We start from the raw sequence: 27,252 nt of genomic DNA on the forward strand, positions 1-27,252 counted from the left end.
ATAGAGACATGAAGCAAATTATCACAATGCTGTTCACAAATCTGATCCACGTGGGAAGTTGAAAAACGGCTCCCAAAGATGTCCACAATTCCAGACCCCCAAACCTGTTAATGTTCTTTTATTTACTGGTTAATTTTATCTTATTTTATTTGTTTAGCTGGGTCAGGTCTTAGCTGCAGTATGTGGGATTTTTGCTGTGGCCTGCGAGCTGCTCTCTGGCTGTGGCATGCAGGCTCCAGAGTGCACGCAGGCTCAGCAGCTGCCGAATGTGGGCTGAGTTGCCCCATGGCGTGTGGGATATTAGTTTCCCAACCAGGGATCAAACCCACATTCCCTGCATTGGAAGGTGGATACTTAACTACTGGACCACCAGGGAAGTCCCCGAATGTCTATATGACAAAAGGGAAATTTGCAGATGTGACTAAATTAAGAATCTTGAGATGGGAAGATTATTGTGGATTATCTGGGTAGATACAATGTAATCACAGGGTCCTTATAAGAGGGACTTAGAAGGAGTCAGAGAAGGTGATAATGGAGTGAGGAAGGCAGAGATCAGAGTGATGCAGTCTGAGAATGGAGGGAGGGGCCACAGGTATCAATATTGGGAGACAAAAAGATAAGGAAATGGGTTTTCCCTCACATCCTCTAGAAGGAACCATCCCTGCTAACACCTTAACTGTAGCCCCATGAAACTAATTTCTGACTTGCAACCCCTAAGACTCTAAGAGAACAAATTTGTGTTGTTTTAAGCCAAGTTTGTGGTGGTCTATTACAGGGGTGACAGGAAACTGACACAGTTAGCTAAACATTACCAGTGATAATGATAATATAATAATAGGTAATATTTGGACTTCCCTGGTGGCTCAGTGGTAAAGAACCCACCTGCCAATTCAGGAAATATAAGAGATGTGAGTTTGATCCCTGGGCCAGGAAGATCCCCTGGAGGAATGCATGGTAGCCCACTCCAGTATTCTTGAGTGGAGAATCCCATGGGTAGAGGAGCCTGGTGGGCTACAGTCATGGGGTCTCCGAGAATTGGACACAACTGAGCGACTAAACCACCACCAGATAATGTTTATTCCTAGTGATAATAGTTAAATAATAACAGATAATGTTATTCAGCCCTGACCATATCTAGGCATAGTTCTGGGAACTTTATTAGACCATCAAACCTCTAGTCCTCATAAAAAGAGTGAGGAACTATTTCTAATTTCCTCATTTTAGAGATGAGGAAGCTGAGACTTAGGTTCAGAACTTGCCTCAAGTCACAAGCTAATACCTGAACTCAGGCTTTTCTGACCCCAAACCACATTTCTAATAACATTTCCAAAATCTGAATCCTCAACACTGAGAGTAAAAGGAGGTGAGTGTAAGGACACTGGTTGTCAGTGTTGCACAGCAGCCGCCTTGGCCTCCCATTGCATGAACAGAAGAGAAACAGTAACATACACAGCCTTCCTGTTGGACACCAGTCGCTCTGGTCCTCACCCGATTCTCCCAGCACACCACCTCTTTCCTGTTCGTCTTCATGTTTCTGGAAAAGGGCAGCTTAACCCAAACATACTGCTGGTTGGACAAGGGTAATTTAGTAATCAGGTGTTTTGGTTTCTAAGGTATTCTTATCTTCTAGCTTCTATCAGAATTGAGCTAACAAGAAATTACCCAGCAGCTTTCTTGAAATCAGGAGTAGCTTTGAAAACCCAGAATGAAACACATCCTTTTTTACTTTTTTTTTTTTTTTTTAGTTTGAGTGCTTTTTCATTTTAAAAACAAACAAAAAGCTCAAGTGATCACATTTTAAAAGGGGAGCAGGATTTGCCTGGTTCACATAGCTTGACCTTGTCTAAGTATACAGTACTGTATATGCTTCCAGAGTAGGAAATGGTCTCATTATACCTTTTCTCTGCTAAGCACTCAGTATAAGGTGAGCTATAAGTAAACCCAAGGGGATTGGGGGTGGCAGAGTCACTAGTCCAATAAATAAATAAAGAAGAGCCAAATAAATGAAGAAAGCAAGATGTGAGAAGGGACGTTGACAGCGGGCTTTCATATCAGTCCTGCATCTATGCATTTTAATCATATGCACTTATACACTTCTGGGCCATTAACAGTGATAAGGAGGTTCTGTATTTGCAACTTTGTGGAGCCATCCCTCACTCCAGGATAGTAAGTAGTTTTCCTTTTGTCTGTATCAACTCTGACCTAGTGGTGTGTTAGCCGCTTAGTCATGTCTGTCTCTCTGCAACCCAATGGACTGGGGCTGGCCAGGCTCTTCTGTCCATGGGATTCTCCACGCAAGAATTCTGGAGCAAGTTGCCATCTCCTTCTCCAAGTAGCACTGGCTTCTAAAACCCTAAATGGCAAAAAGAACTAATGGCCAAACCAAGACTCAGCTGGAAAGAATGTGTGATTGATTAGTGATGTCTGCTCTGAACTGAAAATAAGAGGAGTGCTGTGCATTTGCAGAAAACTTCCACACAACTAACTGTGGGCAGAGCTTACTGTCCAAATTTGTTTCAAGACAATGCCATCATCTGAAACTGTCTCTACGCTGTGAATATGTAGTTTTCACTTCTGCCTCCTCAATAGTTTCTTTCACTCACAACCACTGGATCTTGCTTTTTGCTTCTAGGCATACTAAGAAACAATGACTTTAATTTGAAAATGTATTTGAAAAGAAGTTTAAATCGATGTTTGTCAAGTTCTCTAAAGATAAGAAATGCTACATATTCCCCAAAACATCAGCAACAATCAAGCTTTGTTTGGGTATTATTCTAATCAAGTTCCTTCACTGACTCAGTGAATCAATGGATCTTTACTTCCCACATATAACTGTGAAATGAATATATCCAATTAATTGTAATTTAAATTACACAAATTTAACTTTACAGCCAGTTTTAAAGTTTACTTAGGAATCTTAAAAGACTTTTCTCACTTTGTCCTATTTTGAAATTATTCAATAAGAAGTGAATAGAGTTCATCTTTTTACCTATTTCTCCCAGGAACACATCCTAGGCCGTTCTATGAACCATTTTTCCCATTCTAAGAGGACCTCCACAATCAAAAGGTCACCCAGAACATTATTTTCATCAATAGTAACAAAAAGAATGCCATCTCTTAAATAGTTCAAGTTTACAACTTTTCACCTATTGTATCTTCTTGATTTTTATTTAATATATCTTTTAGTAGTATCCCCAAATTATAGATCTTAAATTAGGTTATTGAATAAATGGTAGTTCAGTTCAGTTCAGTCACTCAGTCATGTCCGACTCTTTGCGACCCCATGAATCGCAGCACGCCAGGCCTCCCTGTCCATCACCAACTCCCGGAGTTCACTCAAACTCACGTGCATAGAGTCGGTGATGCCATCCAGCCATCTCATCGTCTGTTGTCCCCTTCTCCTCCTGCCCCCAATCCCTCCCAGCATCAGAGACTTTTCCAATGAGTCAACTCTTCACATCAGGTGGCCAAAGTATTGGAGTTTCAGTTTCAACATTAGTCCTTCCAATGAACACCCAGGACTGATCTCCTTTAGGATGGACTGGTTGGATCTCCTTGCAGTCCAAGGGACTCTCAAGAGTCTTCTCCAACACCACAGTTCAAAAGCATCAATTCTTCAGCGCTCAGTTTTCTTCACAGTCAAACTCTCGCATCCATACATGACCAGTGGAAAAACCATAGCCTTGACTAGACAGACCTTTGTTGGCAAAGTAATGTCTCTGCTTTTTAACATGCTATCTAGGTTGGTCATAACTTTCCTTCCAAGGAGTAAGTGTCTTTTAATTTCATGGCTGCAGTCACCATCTGCAGTGATTTTGGAGCCCAGAAATAAAAAGTCTGACACTGTTTCCACTGTTTCTCCATCTATTTCCCATGAAATAATGGGACCAGATGCCATAATCTTAGTTTTCTGAATGTTGAGCTTTAAGCCAACTTTTTCACTCTCCTCTTTCACTTTCATCAAGAGGCTTTTTAGTTCCTCTTCATTTTCTGCCATGAGGGTGGTGTCATCTGCATATCTGAGGTTATTGATATTTCTCCCGGCAATCTTGATTCCGGCTTGTGCTTCTTCTAGCCCAGTGTTTGTCATGATGTACTCTGCATAGAAGTTAAATAAGCAGGGTGACAATATACAGCCTTGATGTACTCCTTTTCCTATTTGGAACCAGTCTGTTGTTCCATGTTCTAACTGTGGCTTCCTGACCTGCATATAGGTTTCTCAAGAGGCAGGTCAGGTGCTCTGGTATTCCCATCTCTTTCAGAATTTTCCACAGTTTATTGTGATCCACACAGTCAAAGGCTTTGGCATAGTCAATAAAGCAGAAATAAATATTTTTCTGGAACTCTCTTGCTTTTTCCATGATCCAGCGGATGTTGGCAATTTGATCTCTGGTTCCTCTGCCTTTTCTAAAACCAGCTTGAACATCTGGAAGTTCATGGTTCACGTCTTGCTGAAGCCTGGCTTGCAGAATTTTGAGCATTACTTTACCAGCGTGTGAGATGAGTGCAATTGTGCAGTAGTTTGAGCATTCTTTGGCATTGGAATGAAAACTGACCTTTTCCAGTCCTGTGGCCACTGCTGAGTTTTCCAAATTTGCTGGCATATTGAGTGCAGCACTTTCACAGCATCATCTTTCAGGATTTGAAATAACTCAAGTGGAATTCCATTACCTCCACTAGCTTTGTTCACAGTGATGCTTTCCAAGGCCCACTTGACTTTATATTCCAGGATGTCTGGCTCTAGGTAAGTGATCACACCATTGTGATTATCTTTGTCGTGAAGATCTTCTTTGTACAATTGTTCTGTGTATTCTTTCCACCTCTTCTTAATATCTTCTGCTTCTGTTAGGTCCAAAATATTTGTGTCCTTTATTGAGCCCATCTTTGCATGAAATGTTCCCTTGGTATCTCTAATTTTCTTGAAGAACTAGATAGAAACCCAAATGGTGTGACAAAGTCCATACTTGCATGCCTGGTCTGCCTGGTTTCTATCACGTCACCGTGTGATTCTCTGACCTGAGTTAAGCCCATTTCCCCACTGCACTGCAATCATTCCCTCTTCTCTGCTTCTCTTTTCTCGTCTCCTGGCTCAGTCTGCCCGTCTGACTCTCTCTATCCACTCGAAGCCTATTACTCTTCATGGCTCTGCTCAACTCTACCATCTTCATGGATTGCTGCTATTCGTGCTGAGCTCCTTCAACTCCCTGTATGTTGTCTCATCTCCATTCATTTAACAAATATGCCTAAAGGAGCCACTACATGCCAAGTCCTACTTAGGCACTAGGGATTCAGCAGTGAATAAGGCTGCTTCTCATGGAGTTCCGATCGGGGTTCCTGCCTCTAGGTCCCACCTCTGGGTTTTAAGCTTCTTTACAACAGTAACCATGCTTGTGTCTTCTCTATGCCTATGAAAGAGCAATGTAACTTCACTGCTGTACCGCTTATCACTAATAAAGTGTTGTCCTGGTTGTGTGAGTATATAGCCAGCTAATGTCAGAGGACTGAACAAGCAACCTTACTTGAGATACAAGCTCACTCCATTCTCTAACAATTTTCTAACTCTGGGGAATTCACAATACTGTTGGATAAGTGACTTTAGAAAATCTTGAGGAGGATATTGCCTGGAGATGCTTCCTTGTCCATGCTAAAGCAAAATCCAAAATATTCATTCCTTAGAGATATGTCTGGGAAGTTCCACCAAACTTGGGAACAGCAGTTGAAGAGGTTTTGAACCATTATGCCTCATTGACATGTTCTTCCCTCCTTTGATCTTTTCCTTGAGGGTAACTAGAATTACTCATACAACATTTCAGGGGTGGTGAAAACTTAACACTATGAGAATACTTGCTCAGGAAAAAACCCAAAACCATATTTTAAGATTTATTATAACCAAAATGAACAAGGGTGGAATTGACCCCACCAACCAAATAAACAACAAAAACACCACTTTCCTCTCTCAAGTATGATAGGAAGTGATCAAGAAGTTGTTTTAGGACTTCTTCCAGAGAATTCATCTTAGGAAATCTGGCATCTAGAATGGTTTTAAGACTTGATTTAAAAAGATACTTGCTTGCTGTGTTAAATTAAACTTATATTTAACAGCCTAAGGCAGTCTCCTCCACAAAATTTCCCTCTGAATTTTGTAGACACACACACACCCACACCCACACACACCCACACCCATGTCTTCCTTGAGGAATCATGAGATTTCAGTAGCTGTCTGTGGGAACTGATTTGCATAAAGTCCCCTTTTTCCTTATGGGAGGACACGAGAAGGGGAACTTGGGACTCCTGCCAACTCTTCTGTGTACCTCCTGGCAAGCTACCTCCAGAGGCCTGTGATGCCAGCCTGGGACATCCAGAGCCACACAGGGAAGTGTGAGAGCTCACCTGGTACCTGTGAACACAGTGGATTTGTGTCATGCCTCAGGACACAGTTGTTGAAACAGAATCTTAGCCATAAGCAGGGGTATGACACTGGCTTATGCTGCTACACTTATCTCTCAAAATTGATCCTAGGGATGTTTGTAGAAGGTTTTGAACCTTTGGAAACAGAGAATCTCTGGAAGAACAAGTAGGCTTTCTGTAAAGAGTTGCTGTCTAGAGCTGATGTGGAGAGGGGACTATGCCTTCTCTCTGAAGGACCTAGAAGCAGTCTGAGAAGGAGAAGATCTCTGGAGAAAGCCAGTTGGAGTTGATGTTAGAACATGACATGGTAAGGCTGGCCCCCAACAGACTGAGCATCTTAAGAGCAGACACTGTCTTGCTCGTGAGGGACTCACTATGACCTAGGACAGGGGCCGACTCACGGTAGGACCTCAGTGTGTTTGAACTGAACTAAATCAGAAGCAGCTGCAGAAAGCTATGATCAGGGAAAAAGCAGGGAGGTCAAAGTTGAGAGGACTGTATTATTTGTGTATTCCCTATGTTCTCCACCAACCTATGGATATCTGAGAGTGGGGAAGGCGACTTTGAAACTTTCAAAATATGCATAATAACTAGGATAATGAAGAGGATGACTGTGATAGAGATAATACTAGGTGTTCACGAAGCCACTTTATTTCTTTCCTGAACACAGGAAGGCTACATTTCCCAGGTTCCTTGTATCTAGACAGGGCTATGTAACATGCTCTGGGCAATGGGATGTAGGGCAGAAGTGATATATGCTACTTCCAGGACTTTTCTAGCGGTCCAGTGGTTAAGACGCTGTGCTGCCACTGCAGAGGGCATGGGTTCGATCCCTGATTGGAGAACTAAGATCCCACAAGCCTTGCAGTGTGGCCAAAAAGAAAACCAAAACAACAACAACAACAACAAAACCTGTATTACTTCCAGGGCCCGGCTCCAAACTCCTCTCCTGCCATCTTCCAAGTCCTTCCTTCCTTCCTCCCCTCTCCCCTTCTCTCCCCTCCTCATACCCCTCTCCCTGAATGGACGCAGAGGTTTCAGTGGAGGACTTAGAACGTTTGGGGGCACAGCGAGGCCAGTAGAGGGGAGGAGTCCAAGAACCTGAAGACTGCATGGGGCACAGCGTCTCCTCCCAAACACTCACCCCACTGGACTGTGACCTGGGTAAGAACAAAGCATTTATTTGTTAAGTCCCTGAGCTGGGGCTGATCATCGTAGCTGCCAGCATTACAGCTCTGACGGATAAAAGGCCACCAGATTCTGTGTCAGTTATAGGGACCTGGCATCCACTGGTTCCTGACTGCGGGCAGGACTAGAAAATGGGGATTACAGTCATGTGCTTATGTGTACACTGAATCACAGATGCAACTTCTCTAGCATTTTCCATCTGCAAGGCATCAGATAGCAAGCAAGGATTTCAAAATGACTCTTTGTGTACTCATACATTAAAAGAAGCGAGTCTAAGGCTGACATATTCACCAAGTAATGTCAGAGCTGGCTGCTACCGGCTTCAGGACATCAACCCTGAATATTCAGAATAATCAGAAGGACTGATGCTGATGCTGAAGCTCCAATACTTTGGCCACCTGATGCGAAAAACTGAGCCCTTGGAAAAGACCCTGATGCTGGGAAAGATTGAAGGTGGGAGGAGAAGGGGATGGCAGAGGATTAGATGGTTGGATGGCATCACTGACTCGATGGACATGAGTTTGAGCAAGCTCTGGGAATTGGTGATGGACAGGGAAGCCTGGTGTGGTGCAGTCCATGATGTCACAGAGTCAGACATGATTTAGTGACTGAATAACAAAAGCCTCAGGTTTCCTATGACTGTTACCTATTTTCCCTAAGAAAATGCATCCAAAAAAATAATTCTGTGTTAAACAGACAAGGGATCAGACTCACTGAGCAAAAATCCTTGCAAGGATCTCCTGAGAAATCCAGAGTAGAAAAGCCAGGCTCACTGTGCTGCTTTCTAGGAACCAACAACTTTTCAAGACCAGAAGCACAAGGTTCAGTTTCAAGGCCTCAGGATAGCTCAATTTTCTCCTGGGATGTTACGATACCATTAAAAACATAAGCTCACCTTATTGTCCAGGGAAGTAGGTACACTTAGACCAACTAATGTGCAAATGCATGAGCTCTGGGAAGGAAGCATGCATCAGTTTAAAGCTTTGGGGCATACTTCCTTGCTTCCAGAGACCCCTGCATGGCAGCGACCAATGGGTTCTGAACCAGGAGTGACTGTCTTCTACCTCAACCCCTCCTTTCTCTGGAGGGAGAAAGACTGCTGAAGCCTCCTGCTTTTGTTTCACTCCTCTGTCATAAAGTCAAGTAATAAGAGGTGGTTGTTCTTTTCCCTGCAACCACTCTTTAAATGCCATACACTCTTTACCCCTGGTCATCTTCACCCACTAGGATCCAACTTTTCAGGAGCATGAGATGCCACCTCTTCTAAAAAAAGGCTTTCCTGAGTTTTTCTCAACCAGGCTTAAACTTTCTCATTACTTAATTTTCATATCATTTGTAAGTTCTACCATTTATAGTATTTTTCCCAGTTGTTGTGGTATGTCTGTATATTATTTACATGTCTAGGTGATAAACTTGAGAGAAGTATATTTTATTCACAGACCTATTGGGTTGGTGCAACAGTAATTGCAGTTTTGGATTGCAGTGCATTTTAAATCATTATAACTAGACTCAAACACACCTTTATTAATCAAAATAGGAACCATTACACTCAATGCATTTTTGCCAATGAGAAATAAGCTTGTGTGTTCCTGTAATGTAAAAATCCGTGCGTCAAGACTCAGTGAACTCCTGGAAAGCATTTCTACCTCCTTCTGGTTGTGGAAGCATTTTCCTGGCAAAACGTTGTTGAGGTGCTTCAAGAGGTGGTAGTCGGTTGGCAAGAGGTCAGGTGAACACGGCTGATGAGGCAAAGCTTGGTGCCCATTCGTTCAGCGCTGGAAGCACTGGTGGGGTGGTGTGCAGTCCAGCACAGTCACGGAGAAAAGCTGGGCCTTTTCTGTTGACCGAGTCTGGCTGCAGGTGTTGCAGTTTTCGGGGCGTCTCATCCATTTGTTGAGTGTACCTCTCAGATGTAATGGCTTCCCCAGGATTCAGAACGCTGTAGCGGATCAGACCAGCAGCAGACCACCAAACAGTGACTATGACCCTCTTTTTGGTGCAAGTTTGGCTTTGGGAAGTGCTTTGGAGCTTCTTCTCAGTCCAACCACTGAGCTGGTCATCACTGGCTGCTGTGTAAAACCCACTTTTGGTCGCGCGTCAGAATCTGATCAAGAAATTGTTCGTTGTTGTCGTGTAGAATAAGAGAAGACAACACTTCAAAACGACGATTTTTCTTTTTTGATTTGCAGTCAATTCATGAGACACCCACGAACCGAGATTTTCACTCTTCCTATTTGCTTCAAATGCCTAATTCCTGTAGAATGGTCAACACTGAGTTCCTCAGCAACTTCTTGTGTAGTTGTAAGAAGATCAATGTCAAGATCAAGATGATTGCTCTCAGCTGGTCATTGTCAGCTCCTGACAGCCAGCCACTGTGTTCCTCATCTTCAAGGCTCCCATCTCCTTTGCAAAGCTTCCTGAACCACCACTGCACTGTACGTTTGTTAGCAGTTCCTGGGCCAAATGCATTGTTGATGTTGAGAGTTGTCTCTACTGCTTTACCACCCATTTTGATTTTGAGTAAGAAAATCTCTTGAATCTGCTTTTTGTCTAACATCATCTCCCTAGACTAAAATAAATATAAAATAAACAGCAAGTAAGAAGCCATTAGCAAAAAACATAAGGTGAGAAATGCACATTAAAATGATGTATAACATAACCACATTTATTTAAGAATGGATCCTGATATCAAACAGCTAACTTCAACAATGCAAAACTGCAATTACTTTTGCACCAACCTAATAATTCAATTAGAAATTAGATATGTAATGAACACTTGGGTTGAGTTTCCAGGCCTTCTCTCTCACAGAGTAATAGGATGGACTAAGGTTAGTATCAGGACATGGAAAATATTTCTCCTTTCTTTTTGTGCTCTGGACTACTCTTCCATGCTTTCAAATCCCAACTTCACTATTTATAAGGTGTATCATTTGGCTAAGGTACTTTCTTCTCATCTCTAGTTCCTTCACCCATAAAATGAAATTAACAATATATATAAAAAGAAAGGCCCTAGCATATAGTAAGAACTCAATAAATGTAATCATTATGAGCATCACAAGAGTTCACTAGAAAACTATGGATGTCTTTGTTATTTTACACAGGGATAGCAAACTCAAATGCTTTAGGGTCCAGGTAGGTAGTGTGAGTGAGTGGAAGAAAGAATGGACGAGTTAAGTGAGATGCTTGATGTTCAGAAGTAGGTGGTGAGGGAAACAAGTAGCTGATTACAACGTACATATAATAGTATGAATAATGCTGTGTTACAGGTTTACTATGAAAAGAATCAACAGGAGGGGCACCAAACAGCCTTACATACTAAATGGAGATATAACGACAAAAGCAGCAACTGTAACAATTGCCAACATTTCCTGAATGAGCATGTAAAGAAGCCATCTGAGCTGAGCCTAAAATTAGAAATTAGCTGGGAGGATTAAAAAGAAAGACAGTTAGAAGCAGAAGAAACAGTATATAAAAGGAGGAATTGTGAAATAATTTAGTGTTTTTAAGGAACTTTGTGGGTTTCCCAGGTTGCTCAGATGGTAAAGTATCTGCCTGAAATGCGGAACACCTGCGTTCAATCCCTGGGTTGGGAAGATTCCCTGGAGAAGGAAATGGCAACCCACTCTAGTACTCTTGCCTGCAAAATTCCACAGATGGAGGAGCCTGGTAGGCTACAGTCCATGGGGTCACAAAGAGTCAGACACGACTGAGCGACTTCACTTTCACTTAAGGAACTTTGAGTAGGATATTACGGCCAGAGTGGAGGTCCACAGGGAAAACTGGTAAGAGCCCAGGCTAGAGAATTTGACCAGTGTCAGGTCATGAAAGACCTTATATGTCTTGCTCTAGAGTTTGCCTAGAAAGCAATGGGAAGTGACATTTTAGGAAAATGGGTAGAAACAATGTAGTAATAAGGAATTTGAGTACTGTAACTTAAAGCACAATAAACAGAGAGGAGGCTACATTTAGAAGGTGGAACTGGTGTATCTCAGGGTCTGATTGAATGGATACGGTTGACTGAGGAAGAGACGGCCACGTCAGTACAAAGCCTGCAGGTCTGAGTGACTAGGATGACTCTCTGCTCTTCCTAGAGATGGGCTGCGGTGAGAGTGAGAAAAGTTCAGCTTCAGACACGTGGAGTTAAGAACCTACAGGGCACTGAAAACCTTCCCCGGTGGCTTAGCTGGTAAAGAATCCACCTGCAATGCAGGAGACCTGGGTCCGATCCCTGGTTTGAGAAGATCCCCTGGAGGAGGGCATGGCAACCCACTCCAGTATTCTTGGCTGGAGAATCCCCATGGACAGAGGAGCTTGGTGGGCTACACCCCATGGGGTCACAAAGAGTTGGACATGACTGAGCGACTAAGCACAGGGGCACCCAAGTGGTAACAGTGGCTACATGGATTTCAGCACCTGGAGATACAGATTTGGGGATCTACAGAGTTATCTTCTAGGAACAGTGAGTTGAAAAAGAGTTTAAGGATGATACCTTATAGAAACTAACACTGAAGAAGCCAGTGCAAGGAGAGAAACTTGAAAAAGAAGAGAGAAAAGGAGGTGCAAAACTGGGGAAGAGAAGTGCAAAGAAGTTAAGAAGTAAAGAGCTGCAAGATGTGGACAGTGTTTGACAGTGCCAATGCTGGAGAATGGCATTGAAACATGTATAATATCATATATGAAATGAGTCGCCAGTCCAGGTTCGATGCATGATACTGGATGCTTGGGGCTGGTGCACTGGGACGACCCAGAGGGATGGTATGGGGAGGGAGGAGGGAGGAGGGTTCAGGATGGGAAACACATGTATACCTGTGGCGGATTCATTTTGATATATGGCAAAACCAATACAATATTGTAAAGTTAAAAAATAAAATAATATAAAAAAAAAGTTAAAAAAAAAAAGGGCTAAAATGGGCCCATTTGATTTGGGCAAAAGGAAGACCTTTGAGTCCTGGGAAGGGCAGTCTTGGTGGACTGCTTCAGGTGGAACTCAGTCCGTAGTGTGAAAAGGAATGAATGGGAGGACATGAGCTGGGATGCAAAGAAAAGAAAGAGCTGGTAGGTCATGGAGTCATGGAAACGTGTTTATGATTTTTTCTTAATGCTAAAGACTTGAGGATATTTTATATTCTGAAGGGAAACCTTTCAGGGAAGAAAGAGGACTGAGGCCATAGAATTTGCTGCTGTTGTTTAATTGCTAATCATGTCCGACTCTTTGAGACCCCATGGACTGCAGCCCACCTGGCTCCTCTGTCCATGGGCTTCTCCAGGCAAGAATACTGGAGTGGGTTGCCATGCCACCCTCCAGAGGATCTTCCTGACCCAGGGATCGAACCTGTGACTCCAGCTTGGTAGGAGAATTCTTTACCACTGAGCCACCTGGGAAGCCAAAGCTATTGAATAGAAACTCTAATTTTCAGTTTGAGGTGCTTGAGGGGATACAAGGATATAGGACCCAGAATGTAGCCTGAGATAAGAAGACAGATATCCTACTGTATCCAAAAGGGAGAACGAGAAAGGATGGATATTGGATGGCTCTTTGCTGAGCGAGGGAGCAAATGGAGCACAGGAGAATGTCAGTGGAGACGGTTTGGGAGAGGAAGTGACTGAGGACACGTTGCCGAAGTATGAGGCCTCATCAAGGGTTCAGCTAAGGTCGGAGGTCTTGAGTCTGCAGGGGTACCAAGTTAGTGTGTGCGTGACTTTCTCAAGCAGCCCTTGGTTGTTCAGAGGCCAAGAAGGCACACGAAGGAATTGATCCAAGGTGTCCAGACATTCGGAGAAAAGCTCATGCCCATGAACTGTTTAGTAATTTCCTCAGCCTGAGATTTCATTATGAGTCAGAACAATTTGCAAACCTGCAAATCATCTGAGATTTTCCCAAAGCTGTGCTGAATACTAATTCATCTAGATAGACAGGGTAACCTGCGAGGGAACTGGAGCCTTTAAACTCCATTCTCTCTTGACACTTGAGAAATGAACAGAGAATCATGTGTCCAATTCTTAATCCTTGGAGAGCCAAGCACAAAATGTTTTATAAGAGTTATCAGAGAAGAATTTTGTTCTTTGTGGAATGCTTAATTTGAAACGAGAAAAAAAAAAAAAAAAAAAAAGAATAGCAAGGAGATTTTCACATACTCCAAGAGTAGAAGGAGGAGCTAACTAAGGGCACTCCCTACCTTTATTTATAACGCCTCAGCTCAGCCCTTACAGTGCCACAGGCTCTAGATACTGGCTATGACAAGGCTTTAAAGTAGAAGGAAAAGAAATCACATGCCATTTGTTTCCCTTAGAGATTTCAAATTCTGATTGGTGGTTTAACCTCTCAGTAGGTTAGTCCTTCCAAAGAATCTGGAAAAGAAGAGGGACCACTGACCTGTGCCCAGGGTCCTAAACGCTGAGTGAGAGCCCAGCCTCTATAGTTATCTATAGCACTCACGAGGCACCACTGGGCTCTTTCCCACATCTCTAATGGAAGACTGCCTCTCCACCAAGTGTTTCCACAGGAGTGTCTTTTGGAAAGGAATGCCCTCAAACCCTGACTCTCTTCTATGTTTGTATGAAAATGAACATTTCATAGGCTTCAAACTGTATGATGCTGAGGATAACCACAGCCAGCAAGAGACTTCTGACAGACTTCAAAGGTAATGGGGATTAAAACGGGCTTCTCTGATAGCTCAGTTGGTAAAGAATCCACCTGCAATGCAGAAGACCCTGGTTCAATTCCTGGGTCAGGAAGATCCCCTGGAGAAGGGATAGGCTACCCACTCCAGTATTCTTGGGCTTCCCTTCTGGCTCAGCTGGTAAAGAATCCGCCTGCAATGCAAGAGACATTGCAAATAATTTTTTGTACTGAGTCTTCATCCTACTTATATTCCCCTTAGTTAAGAAAATCTCGTGAAACATTAGTTGCTTTTCCCCATAATTTTAGTAGCCCATCAGTATTATGTGTCAATACCATGTGGAATATGTATGTATGGATATGTATACATACATATACACAAATAGTAAAATGGGAGGAATCATACGCCTTGTTGGTTATTGGTTCTAGAGGTATTTAGGATAACTGCAACGTGTCTGGGTGGCAAGGAGTTCAGATGGGCTTGGTATTTTATATCCACCCACCCTTCTGTCCATTCATCTGTCCCAAAATTGAGTAGACTTTAGCCTCAATTGTATCTCTCCTTGCTCCTCCTTATCATTTTCCTACTGATCCACAGCTTCATGGGGAGGAACCTCTCCTCACTCTACTTACTGTTCCTCAGTCCCTAAATGTCCCTAATACCTAAGTTCCTAAATGGTAGGGGCAGGCAACTTGAGATCAGATAAACCAGTTATAAACAATGGCAAAGCTGAAGATTAATTAAAAACAAAACAAAACAAAAAAACCCCCAAACAACCCAGTATCTACAAAGAGAACTTGAAACATTCACAACAAAATAAATCATGCTGCTCTAAAATCAATTTTTATACAAGGACACTTAATCAGAATAAGGAGAAAGCAGCCCCTGACATTCAGAAACTGATGTGACACAGGTAGGTGGCAGGGCTGTTAAAGAAGCCAGGCCATCTCGTTCTCCTGCTGGACACATCCAGAACCTTGCAGAACACCAGCGTCAGACAGGGGCATTCTGTGACTGACAAAGTGAGTCAAAAACAAGCCACTTCATTGTTCTGTGTAAGGCCAAACCAAAACAAAGTTACTCTGCAAACCACAAAATACTAAACATCCCCTTTTCTGAGTAATATGAGAGACTGTGCCTTCTTTACTCATTGTGTTAGTCTGCATTTGGTCTGCTTCCAACACATGAGACTGAAGATACCCAGTCACTGAACTGTCCCTCTTCCAGAAGGCAAGCAAGTTAGAGGAAAGCTCTGCTTCCTTCATTTCAGTGGCTCAGTCGTGTCTGACTCTTTACAGCCCCATGGACTGTGGCATGCCAGGCTTCCCTGTCCAGCCCCAACCCCCAGAGTTTACTCAAACTTCCTTGGACCTTCCCAAACCCTCTTCTCACCAAACCCTGAATCTCCCAAGTCCTTTCTAACATCCTTTGACTGAGATGCCTCAAGGTTCCTCATGGGATGTGCCCTCCCTCATTGCAATGAGTGATAAACTCGCCTGGTTCCATCACAGGCATCTCCCTGGGTCGACAAAGCAGAGGCGACAGAACTCTTGCAGCACACTCCTCTGAAGTGAAGTTCACACAGTGTCCGGAAAGGATGAAGTGGGTAAAACGAGAGAGGCTCCTCTAGTGAGGAAGCAAGGAGGCTTCCTTGCCAAAATTCCAATTCCAGAGAACCACTTGTGAGCTTTCCCCCAGTCAGCCCCTTCTCTTCTGCATGAAGTCCTCTAAACAGGCACCCATACACTGACTCGTGATTGGGAGGGCTTTGTGGTTTAACCTGACTTTTTATCATATACGGTCTCGGGCTAGCTCAGCAGCTGTTTGTTATTTTTGGTGAGTCAAATACGGTTGACCTCCTAGCTTCTGAGCATGGGAAATGTAAGATTTCCAAGGGCCCCAGTCAGAGGGTGGTTTAGGAAAGTGGTACATAACCTGGCATCTCAATACCTTCATAGAAACGAACTGAGACAGGACAAAGGTACAGTTGAAAGTTATGGGCAAAGTCTCTGAGGAAATAGTTTTACAAACCATCATCTAAAACTGAAGGAAAATATTATAAAACTTAAGGAAAAGTTTTCCACAGGTGTTTGGTTTCTGGAAATCTGTTACTTATGTAACTACACTACCACACAGGGATTAACTTCTTTTCACAAGTTGTGCCTCAATGCTTGTCAGAGCCTTGGTATTAGGTGGGTAGAAGGCAAGGCTAATTATCTCCACTCACCTACTAGAAAACTGAGTCACGATAATAAGTCGCTCAGTGCTGCCGAAGCTTCATCAACAGGGCCCTGGAACTCACCCAGGTCTTCCCACCCCAGGGCACTCTCAGTAGCCACTAAATTGCTTTCAGGCAAAGTAGCCTTTGGTTCTGAACCTGATAACATCAATAAACCTAGGAAAACACTGCCTAGGTCATCTAATTCTCAGGTGGCTACAGTAGATACTTGCTGTTTTGGACGTGTGGATAAAAAGTCAGAAACCATCTTCTTCATCAAAGGATGGTGCCCAGACAGCCTATGTTCTACTTATTAATCATCAGGAGAACTTAAAAAAAATGAAGATTCCAGGTGCCACCACAGACTTACTGCAATACTGTTTCAGATATAAGACTCAGGAATCTGCAATTTTAATAAGCTTTCCGAGAGCTTCCTAATTGCATTGTTTGAATACTACTGGCCCAGGGTAAGCACTCAAAGAAAGGATCAAAAACCACTCAAAGTCAAAGAAAGGATCAATACCCCAAACCCCTATCCTCTACTTGTTAGGAATAGTGCTGAAAAGGAAAAAGTGGCCAATGTTTAATTCAGGAGTCACCAAACAAAAATGTCAGAAGGGTCCCTCTTAGTTTTTATTGACTACAAAATAAAGAGATCTCCAGCATAAAGGGATCCAGAGGGTTTTCAGATCCTCTTACAACAAACTGCTGTTCTTATGCTCATGGGGCAGGCAGGTAATCCCTGTATTAATAGCAAGAACTAGCGACTATTTTGATGTTAGCAGAATCTGTGGCTTTAGGTCTGGTCTTGATTGAAATGGGGCCTTAGGATATATTCTGGATCATTAAAATCACTTCTAGGACTGTGCTTTTAGGAAAGAAGCAAATATACAGCAAGGGGATGCAGAAGCAATGTAATTTTCTTATTAGCAATGGCTGCCTAGGAATCTTAGGAGTGTAACATTGTAGATTATTATATTTTTTAATAGAAGGCTCACCTATAAAAGTTATTTCAAGCATAGCTTGGACTTTATATTTTTTATAGCTATGCTTTAGGCAACCTATTTATTTTCTTCCTGTATATGTAGTTACAGTTTTAATCAAGCTTTTTAAGCTATCTATGGCTAAAACTAATCAAGTGGGATGAAAATTATGCAACAAACCACTCTGTTACCCTAAAGCAGCATTTTTGAAACCAAGCCCTAGGTCTGAGTGCAGATATCTCTTCTGACTAATAAAAGCAACACAAGGGAGTGAGGGGCCTGTGTTAACAGAGCTGAGACCATCATCAGCCTGTCTAGCATTTCAGTCTCAATTATTCTCATTTTCATGGCTGAAACCAGTTAAGTTTCAGTTCTTCAACAATTGTATAACATTTAAAAACTCACAGCAAAATCACATTCTGGTTTTTAAAATGCCATTCTAGGTAATAGAGTTTAAACTAAGGTAATCAACTTGTATAAAATTTCTCTTTACAAAAGTTTCATTTGGGATCTGAATACAATATACAGAACCAGAAAACCGGTATTAAGTGAAGTCAATGAACCTTTTAGCTTCCTTTTCCCAAATGGTCATCTTGAACACAGATGTTTAAAATGTGCTACAGATGTATACATCAAGGTATATGGCCATTTATAAAATTAAAATTCCATTGATCAAAGGTGAAATATTTACATTTTTTTTTACCCTAATCTCAGCTTGGCAAATAGTTGGGTGAAAATTAACTATACTTACCTGAAATTTATTACCACTCCTTTCATCACTACCATTCCCTTTTTGCCATCAGTAATTTTAGGGCAAACACAAAGTATGAAATATTGTTAAAGAAGTAAGTACTTTCTCTTTTAAAATCATATTATGAAGAAAATAGGTGAAAAAAGGTAATTTTCTTCCTTTTTTTCTCTTTAACTTCTGCTTGGATGTAAAATGTTTAATAACTGGAAGTCAAATATCCTTTGATGAGAAAAGAAACTTCTGATATTATCTTATAAACTGTGATTGCATCTCACCAGAACAAAATAATAACTATTTCAATTTAAAATTTGATAAAGTGCTCTAAATGTATAACTTCTTTCTCAATTGGGTACTGCAAATAGGTATTTTTAAAACTAGTTACAGACTATGAATATAAAATATCCCATGCTAGCAATAACCTTTTGTGTTTTTTAGTGAGATCTTTTCAAATTAATCTTTCAACACTGATATTGAGAAATCCCAGTTCTTGTCAATTCTCAAATTTAATGACAGCCTTTTGCATTTGTGATGCGGAGGATTAGAATGAGGTAATGAATGCACAAACTTGGCCAATTTAGCTTACCTCCCGTCCACAAAATTAATGCAACTGGATTCCTAGAGGAAAAGCTTTTAAAATTTAAAATTCTGTTTTGGATTTCTTAATTTACTATTCAAGATGTAATGCTAATTACCATTATAACAAAAGATTAAAATAAAGAGAAGAGCCTGCTACTTTGCAGGGTGGTGAGGACTTGCTGAGAAAGGACTGTTCGTTAGGCAGGGCTGAAAGCTCGTTAGGCTGAGGGTGACCTCAGCTCTCTGGGCCAGGAGAGGTGGACTCCAGAGGCAGCTGCCTGCCCAAGCCAGGGGCCAGAGGCTATCTTGATTCCCTCTCATTTTTTCACAGTGCAAGGCCATTCCTTCTGTCCCATGTAATTTGCAGCCATTATCATAGATATTAGATGTGGAAAGACTTGGCAAGTTACCTAATTTCCCAGCCCTTCGCACAGAGTGCCCCTGTTGAATATGTATGAGGCAGTTGTTAGCACGCGCCTGTGCCTGTTAGCAGTAACGGTCATTTACCACCACCTGGGGGGCCAACGCCAGCCAAAGAGCTTTAGCATATAAACATAAGCGGAAAAATAAAGAAGGAAGGAATGTCGTATTTCAGACGTTTGACTAATTGTCAAGCAATGAGGTTTATTAAAAACTTCCATAGAAACTAGGTTCCTCTTATGTTTGGGGATAACAGTTAAGAGGGCTGGAAACAGTACACAGTGGTAGCTTCCTTTTTGTGTAGAAACATCTCAAAATGGGCTCTTCCCACATCAGTTCAAGAGCCAACCTGAAGGATTCTTAATTTAGGTGCCATACATTTAATGAATATGAAACAGCACTGCTGCTGCTGCTGCTAAGTCGCTTCAGTCGTGTCCGACTCTGTGCGACCCCATAGACAGCAGCCCACCAGGCTCCCCTGTCCCTGGGATTCTCCAGGCAAGAACACTGGAGTGGGTTGCCATTTCCTTCTCCAATGCATGAAAGTGAAAAGTGAAAGTGAAGTTGCTCAGTCATGTCCGACTCTTAGCAACCCCATGGACTGCAGCCCACCAGGCTCCTCCGCCCATGGGATTTTCCAAGCAGGAGTACTGGAGTGGGTGCCATTGCCTTGTCCGATGAAACAGCACAGCATATACTTAATATAAGATGACAGTCTTCCTGTTCCCTGGGACAATATGAGTCTTGAAACATTTTAAGCTGGCTACAAAGTAGAAACTAGAGACTGGATACAGCATTATTTGATCTACAGGATAATTTAGACTCAAATCCAGATCAGTCAAACCTCAAGTTGATTTGTAGGTTTTTAAGTTGGGTGTGTGTCTTTGGCAAGTCAGGCTGCACTGATTGCAAAGCCTAAGTGAACTAAGAAGCTGCCACTCTTTGCTGTTTTCAACAAAATCCCTGGGATGTAAAAATAGCAGAGAAGGAAACAGGCTTTGCAGTCATGCAGAGCTGATGTCAGATTGTGCTACACCTCAAACCAGTTAGGAGAATGCTCCTAGGCAGTCCTGGCTTGTTTCCTCATCTAATCTTCTCATGGATATTAAGAGGAGAAGATAAAACAATGAATGTAATATCTTGCAGATCTTCAATAAATACTAGCTTCCTTTTCCCCTTTGAGAATTCTGTTGTTGCACTTGAATAATACATTATTTAGGTGTACAGCAAAAATTTATTACAGGTAAATTTGCATGACTTATAATGCAATCAAATTTTCAAACTATTTCTAACCCACTGAACAGCAGAGCAAGTTTTTGAAGTGCCAAGCAATTAGAATCACTTCCTTCACAAATCCTTGTGTTTAATAGCAAACCGGTGCAAAATTTAATGCTGGAGAAGAGGCATGCTCTTGCATCCTGCTTTCCCCACTTGAAGGATGTGGTTCCTTGGATGTAAGAGCTTTCTCTCTTCTGTAGAACTCTCAAAACTCCTTGAGCTGCTCCTCTTCAATAAGCACTAAAGAATCTGTGGGTCACTTCCAGCCTTCTCCAATACGGGGGTAATTCATTTAGATAACAGCGATAGTTAAGCATTACAACATGCTTGATATTTAAACATTAAAAAACACTGTTATCCAGCATGGAGGAAACTACCATGGCTTTCATCTCAGTCTGAACTTCTTTCTCTTCTAATTCTCTTTCAGCCATTAAATACCTCTTTGAGGTACCTCTTCTACTAGAATTCATTTTATTGTTCCTAATATTAATAAGAGGTACAATGTCCAAAATACTATGTCTTAAATGAAAACAAAATTAGTATTCCTATAGTCATACATACCCAATGCTAAACAGTTGAGTGAAAGCAGGAAAAAAGGTCAATACTTTGGACATGGCCAAATATTCCAGGTGCTAGGCTTAGAGAGATGAGATACCTAGATAGATGACTTGTCAATTCAGCTCCACTTTTCTAGGTTCTAGATACTTCTTGAATAATACAGTTTATAGAATGAAAAAGGCTATATGCTCTCAGGTCAATTAGAGGTCCTAAAGAAAGCATATCTCCAGAGAGAATCCCAGTGATTTATAAACATGTGGATCATATTTTGAAAAATCTGACCCAAATCTTGACTAAGAATATAAATGAAATCAGAATTAAGTAGTATTCAAAGAACAGATAAAATCCAAGAAAAGCCAGAAAATGTGCTATTTAACAAAAGAATGAATAAAAATTAAAGAAGCAGTATACAAGAAAAGTGGGTGGTTATGTAGAAAAAGGTCTTTATACTTATTATATGGCATGGTTCTTTTTTGGTGCAGAAACACACACACACACACACACACACACACGCACACACACACATGCACACCATAAGGGAAAGCAAAAGGGAATGATTAGTTCCTTTACAAGATACATAAACACGTTATCAGGCAAAATTAAACCCTTTAGTTCCAGGACAGTTAAAAAGCACACACTTGTAAACGTCTCTAAGGGCTTGTGACCCGAGGCACAGGGAAGCACATGCCGTGACATGAATGGCACCGTATGTGCCCCGGTAATCGTCAACAGATGTGGCATGCCAGCAGACTAGAAATACAGCTTCAACTTAACAAATGCTTTTTTGGTGACTGATAGGCTGAAAGTCTTAGAAAAATGAAGGTTTGATGAATGAGGCACCCTGCTTAATTGTGCTAAACTGTTTAGTTCCAATTTTCATAAACAGATTCAACAGTTGAAAATAGGAACCCTCTTCTGGCTACTCTCAAGAAGAAAAGAAGGGAAGGGATAGGAAGGAAATGAAAGACAGAAGCACAAGCTCATGTTGCCATGGGATACCTAAGCTGTATAAATCAGGCATTTATATGGTTGTATTAGCAGAAATTGAGATAAAATTGTACCAAGACCAGACAGTAAAAAATATTAAGAAAATACATCTCTTCACTGCCGAGATATCCTCATCAATTTGCTCCCTGCGTTTTAGTGATGTTGAAGCACCATTCTTCTGAACGATTTAAAATCCTTAGCTGACCTTTATTCATGTTTGTTTGATATAGGCAATTCTGTGCTGTTTAATCTCTTGCTCCTAAAAGGTAGATGTAATCTCAGTTCTCTTTCATTTAAAACACCTCTGTTTTATTATCAAAAGCAATTTTCACTTCTGGAAAAATATGGGCTTTAGGTTAAGAAGTCAACACTAGAAGAAGCTTAGAAATGTAATTCTCTCATTTTTTAGGTCAGAGAAGATGCACACTGTATATATTTTTTGCTGCATACTATCTGAATATCAATTGTCTGTGATGAGGCTCCTTGCCAACAGAGGATACCTACTCGGTTCACAGTACAGAATCTAGAACTTGATGTTGCCCAAGAGAGTCAGTGAGAGTGCCATCTGTGTCCTTGGCCATGAGCCAGTTGGCTTTTACACATTCACTTATATAATCCTCCCACCAACTTTTATCAACCCATAATCAATTTACTTTGGCTGAATAGAAATGGTAAAGAGGCCTCAAAATCCCCGAAGTATCATTTGACATAGAAGAGCTACTAACGGTATTAACATGTGGCTTTTTCCTTCTTTGCTTCCTTCTCTGCAGCGTTCACCATGTTGTAATGAGGTGAGTCAGGTGCTTTCCTAGATAATGCTGTTGAACCAGTCAAGTATCAGGGTCGCTTGTGGTGAATGTCAGCAGTTTTCATCCCTCATTTGCGCAACCACAAAGTAAGCATGCTAAGACTCCAAGGTCAGTGAATACCAATAATACTCATGCATCTTCTGCAATATTTCCTGGAATATTCAGGTCATCCTCTCTACTGGGTCTAAACACATAAGAGCATGTTCATAGCAAGGTCTCTTCAGTAATTCTTTAAAGTATAAAACTAGCCCCCAAACACTGAAACCACTTATTGAAGATCAACTGTGTAGAGTGTAATTGACTTTCAAATACACTATCACTTATCCAAATGCACTTCATTCTAACAATAGTCCTGTGTAGTATTATTGCCCTCACCTCGCAGATCAGGAATCTGAAGCTTACAGAAGTTAAATGACTTGTCAAAGGCACAGAGACGAAAAGCTACAAAGCCTGTTGCTCTAGACACTTGCTGCCTCTCTAACACAAATGTTAGGTAAGTGGTTAGAACAACGCAAACGTTAGAGAGTGTGGCTGCATCTTTTGGGACATTCTTCCTCATTGACTTCTTCTCGGATAAATAGAGCATTTGTAGAGTGTGTTCCTATGAACAAGTCTGCTAAGTTTTCCCATTTGCAGAAGGAAGGAGAGACCTTGGGGTGGAAGTGGCAGCAGAGAGCACTTCCGGTGTTAGATCACATGGGTTGCTGCGAGTGTGGCATCAATTTATCCAGCTTTGCATCTACCTGGTTACCTGAGTGTCTCAGGTAAGCTGAGCCAGAAAAGGCGAAGGAATGCTTTTTCTTTTTTGCCCGAAACTCATCTTCAGTCATGAAGAGTTGAGAGATTAGGTGTTATAAATTCAGGGTATTTTTTTCTTTTTAATTGCTTCTGGGACCTCATTGTTGTCCTTCTATCTGCTAATAGATATTAGATAGCAGAGATTTTATGTGTTTTACATATTTTGAATCAGGTCTTAACAGTAAAAATAAAGGTGGTTTTTGTGTTTGTCTACCTGCACATCACTGGTTCTCCCCACTTTAAGAGCGGCAAATCTTGACCACAGGGATGAGCAAAGGAGCCAGGCTGGGCCACTGTGATTTTCCCAGCTGAGTTGGAGGTGATGAGTTACTCGACTCTTCTGTGCTAAAGAGGCTGTAAAGATCTAAGGCTTTGAGCTTTAAGCTGCCTAAGGTCAGCCCCTAAGGAGACAGCTGGCTTGAGAGAATAAAGGCAGCATGAAAGAAGGTGGAATAAGCACCAGAGAGAGAGAGGGTACATGCGCTAAGAGCATCGGAAGGCCTGAGTCCGTGAGACCGGATCCAGCCCTCCTCTTCCTGTGGTGTGCTCGGAGTCTCCATTTCTGCCTCAGGTCTTTGGAGTTGGACTTCTGTCACTTAGTACTGAAGGAGTCTGGACTAATACAGAAATTATGCTTTAATAACTGAAATAATAACATTGGCTTCTTGAGAGTTAACTTTGTGCCAAGGATTGCTTTTGGATTGTCTTTATTTTTTTCAATATAATCTCATGAGACGGTATCACTATCACCATTTTATTTATGAAGAAATTGAAGTTTCAAGAGGTGAAATGACTTTCTTAAGGTTACACAGCTAGAGAGCAAAGCAAGATTTTGAATCCATTTCTACATGGCTTCGAAACCCATGCTCTTAAGGCCTAGCCTATGCTTTACCTCAAAATGGTTCTCAAGTTGGGCTGCATATTGGAACCTCCTGGGTGGCTTCTGGAACCAGTGGTCTCCAGCCCTCTCTCTAGGCCCCAAGTCTGCACAAGTAGAGCAGGCACCTTTCAATGTGGAACACGATGGTGTTCTTGGTCAATGGTTTTCCCTGAACTTGTTCAACTGTTGTGGCCCCGCAGCCAGACCAATAAAATCTCAGTCTTTTGGGGTAGGGCCCAAGTGCTGATATGTTTTAAAAAGCCTCCAGGTGATTTTAAAGATCAGTTGGGGTTGTGAACCACAACTATAACCTGAACACATATCTGGATCTATACCAACACAAAATGAAAAATTAAAGCACCTGAAGTTAACATGCCAAGTGACTACAATTATGTCAGATAATTGGATATCTCAGGTAAAATCCTCTATCAGGAATAGTGAGTGTGGAATTACTGACCCTTCCATTTGTGCTTTGCAGTATAGCATTGACTAAAGATATTAAAATGATATCTATGGGTACCTTCATGATTTAAATATGGTAACAATAATACTTAATAAAACATTTCTGCCAAAAATGTGGGTTTTTGTAAATATGTGTCCAGCAAACATTTTCAGGTAGGTTTAAATTGTTCATAACTGGATAGTTTTGGGTGATGAAAGCCCTGATGAAAGCCATGCCCATCTTTACATACAATTCTGTTCTCACAATTGTCAGGAGGTTATTGCAGCCATTGCAATAAGAAAGAGAGAGAGAGAGAGAGAGAGAAGGGAGAAAGAAGGAAGGGGGAGAAGGAGGAATGAAGAGGGTGGGGAAGAAGTAAAAGAGAGAAGAAGGGACAGAGGAAGAGAGGAAGGAGGGGAAGAGAAGGGAAGGGAAGAGAAAAGAGGAAGGAAGGAGGAAGAAAGGAAGAAAAGAAAGAATACTGAGGATGTACTTCAAAACTAATCCTATTACAGGCAATAGCTCATCACATCACAAAGATAGATTTCACCACAACTAATAGATTTCACAGAGCTCACCCATGTTTGACTTATGCAGTAGGAACTGGAAGGACAATTAAGATAGCAAGTGTCATATTGGAAAATAAAGCTTAGTTACCTAGAACTATGCAATCTCACACTTTCTTATAAAAATGAACTAACAGAGAGACTTAATTCACTGTTAGAAATCCCCATGAGGGGAATGTACAAAAATATCAGGTTAAGCAGTCATTTTTGAACTTTAATATCGAGCAAAAAAAAAAAAAAAGGAAGAATCTTAAGCCAATGAAATTACATAATCTAAGGAATCTATCATACATAACTGAGATAGAATTCACTTCTATAGTCAGAAGACTACTCAATCAGAAACTCAATTTTACCAATATCTCTTGCTTTGTGATGTTTTTCTGTTGTTTCCATAATCCTATGCTTATTAAAGTAATTAAATTGATAAGCATATTTTTAGTAGAGCTCAAAGGAAATCGGTGAGCTGTCACTGTACTCGAAGATTTGTTTGACTCAAAGGAGATTCAACAGGTAGATTATGTCCAATTATAGTCAGATTTCATTGTTAACATCTAAGAACTCCAGCTACCACAGCCAATCATGGTGCAATGTTTTATGGGACTACTCTCTATGTCTTTCCAATAGGATAGTCCATCAAGTAGCAAAACATCCAAAACAGTGCAATTTTAGCAAGAAATTGCTAGAGGACATGCAGACCAACCCATGAGATGTGCTGGTATTTGTTCTGAGTCTCTCAAGGACGATGCTGTGGGTTAGATGGTGCCTTCTCAGGGACTGGAATTGAGCACTATCTCGTCTCCCTCCTCTTCTAAACTTTCAAAGCTTTCTGGCTGTCCCAATTCCTAAATGACAGACAGGGTCAAACTGGGGTCCCAAGAGGCCTTTTTAGTTTTAGCTCTATTTCCCTATATTAAACTAAACTCTGACAAATCAGTTGTTGCTGTTAGTCGCTAAGTCACGTCCGACTCTTTACAACCCCTTGGACTGCAGCATGCCAGGCTACCTGTCATCCACTATCTCCCGAGGTTTGTACAAATTCATGTCCATTGTGTCAGTAATGCTATCTAACCATCTCATCTACCACTGGCCCCTTCTCCTTTTGCCTTCAGTCTTTCCCAGCATCAGGTTCTTTTGCAATGAATTGGCTCTTTGCAGCAGGTAGCAAAAGTACTGGAGCTTCAGCTTTAGCATCAGTCCTTTCAATGAATATTCAGGGTTGATTTCCTTTAGAATTGACTGGTTTGACCTTCTTGCTATCCAACAGACTCTCAGGAGTCTTCTCCAGCACCACAGTCCAAAAACATCAGTTCTTAGGGGCTCAGCCTTCTTTATGGTCCAACTCTCATATCCATAAATGTCACTGGAAAAACCATTGCTTTGACTATATGGACCTTTGTTAGCAAAGTGGTATCTCTGGTTTTTGATACACTGTGTAGATTTGTCAATAGCTTTTCTTTCAAGGAGCAAGCATCTTCTAATTTCATTGCTGCAGTCACCATTTGTGGTGATTTTGCAGCGGAAGAAAATAAAATCTGTCACTATTTCCACTGTTTCCCCATCTATATGCCATGAAGTGATGAGACCAGATGCCATGATCTTAGTTTTTTGAATACTGAGTTTCAAGCCAGCTTTTTTACTCTTCTCTTTCACCCTCATCAAGAGGTTCTTTAGTTCCTTTTCAATTTCTGCTATTAGAGTGGTATCATCTGCATATCTGAGGTTGTTGATATTTCTCCAAACAATCTCGATTCCAGCTTGTGATTCATCCAG

General features: G+C 41.5%; 1 protein-coding gene across 6 annotated transcripts in view; it reads right to left on the reverse strand.

The window, feature by feature from the left end:
* CPQ (carboxypeptidase Q) overlaps positions 1-27,252 on the reverse strand; it is a 560,676-nt gene that overhangs the window by 44,944 nt on the left and 488,480 nt on the right. The gene's annotated exons all lie outside the window — the stretch shown is intronic.

Source organism: Bos indicus, chromosome 14 (genome assembly GCF_029378745.1).
Source record: "Bos indicus isolate NIAB-ARS_2022 breed Sahiwal x Tharparkar chromosome 14, NIAB-ARS_B.indTharparkar_mat_pri_1.0, whole genome shotgun sequence".
Lineage (NCBI taxonomy): Eukaryota > Metazoa > Chordata > Mammalia > Artiodactyla > Bovidae > Bos > Bos indicus.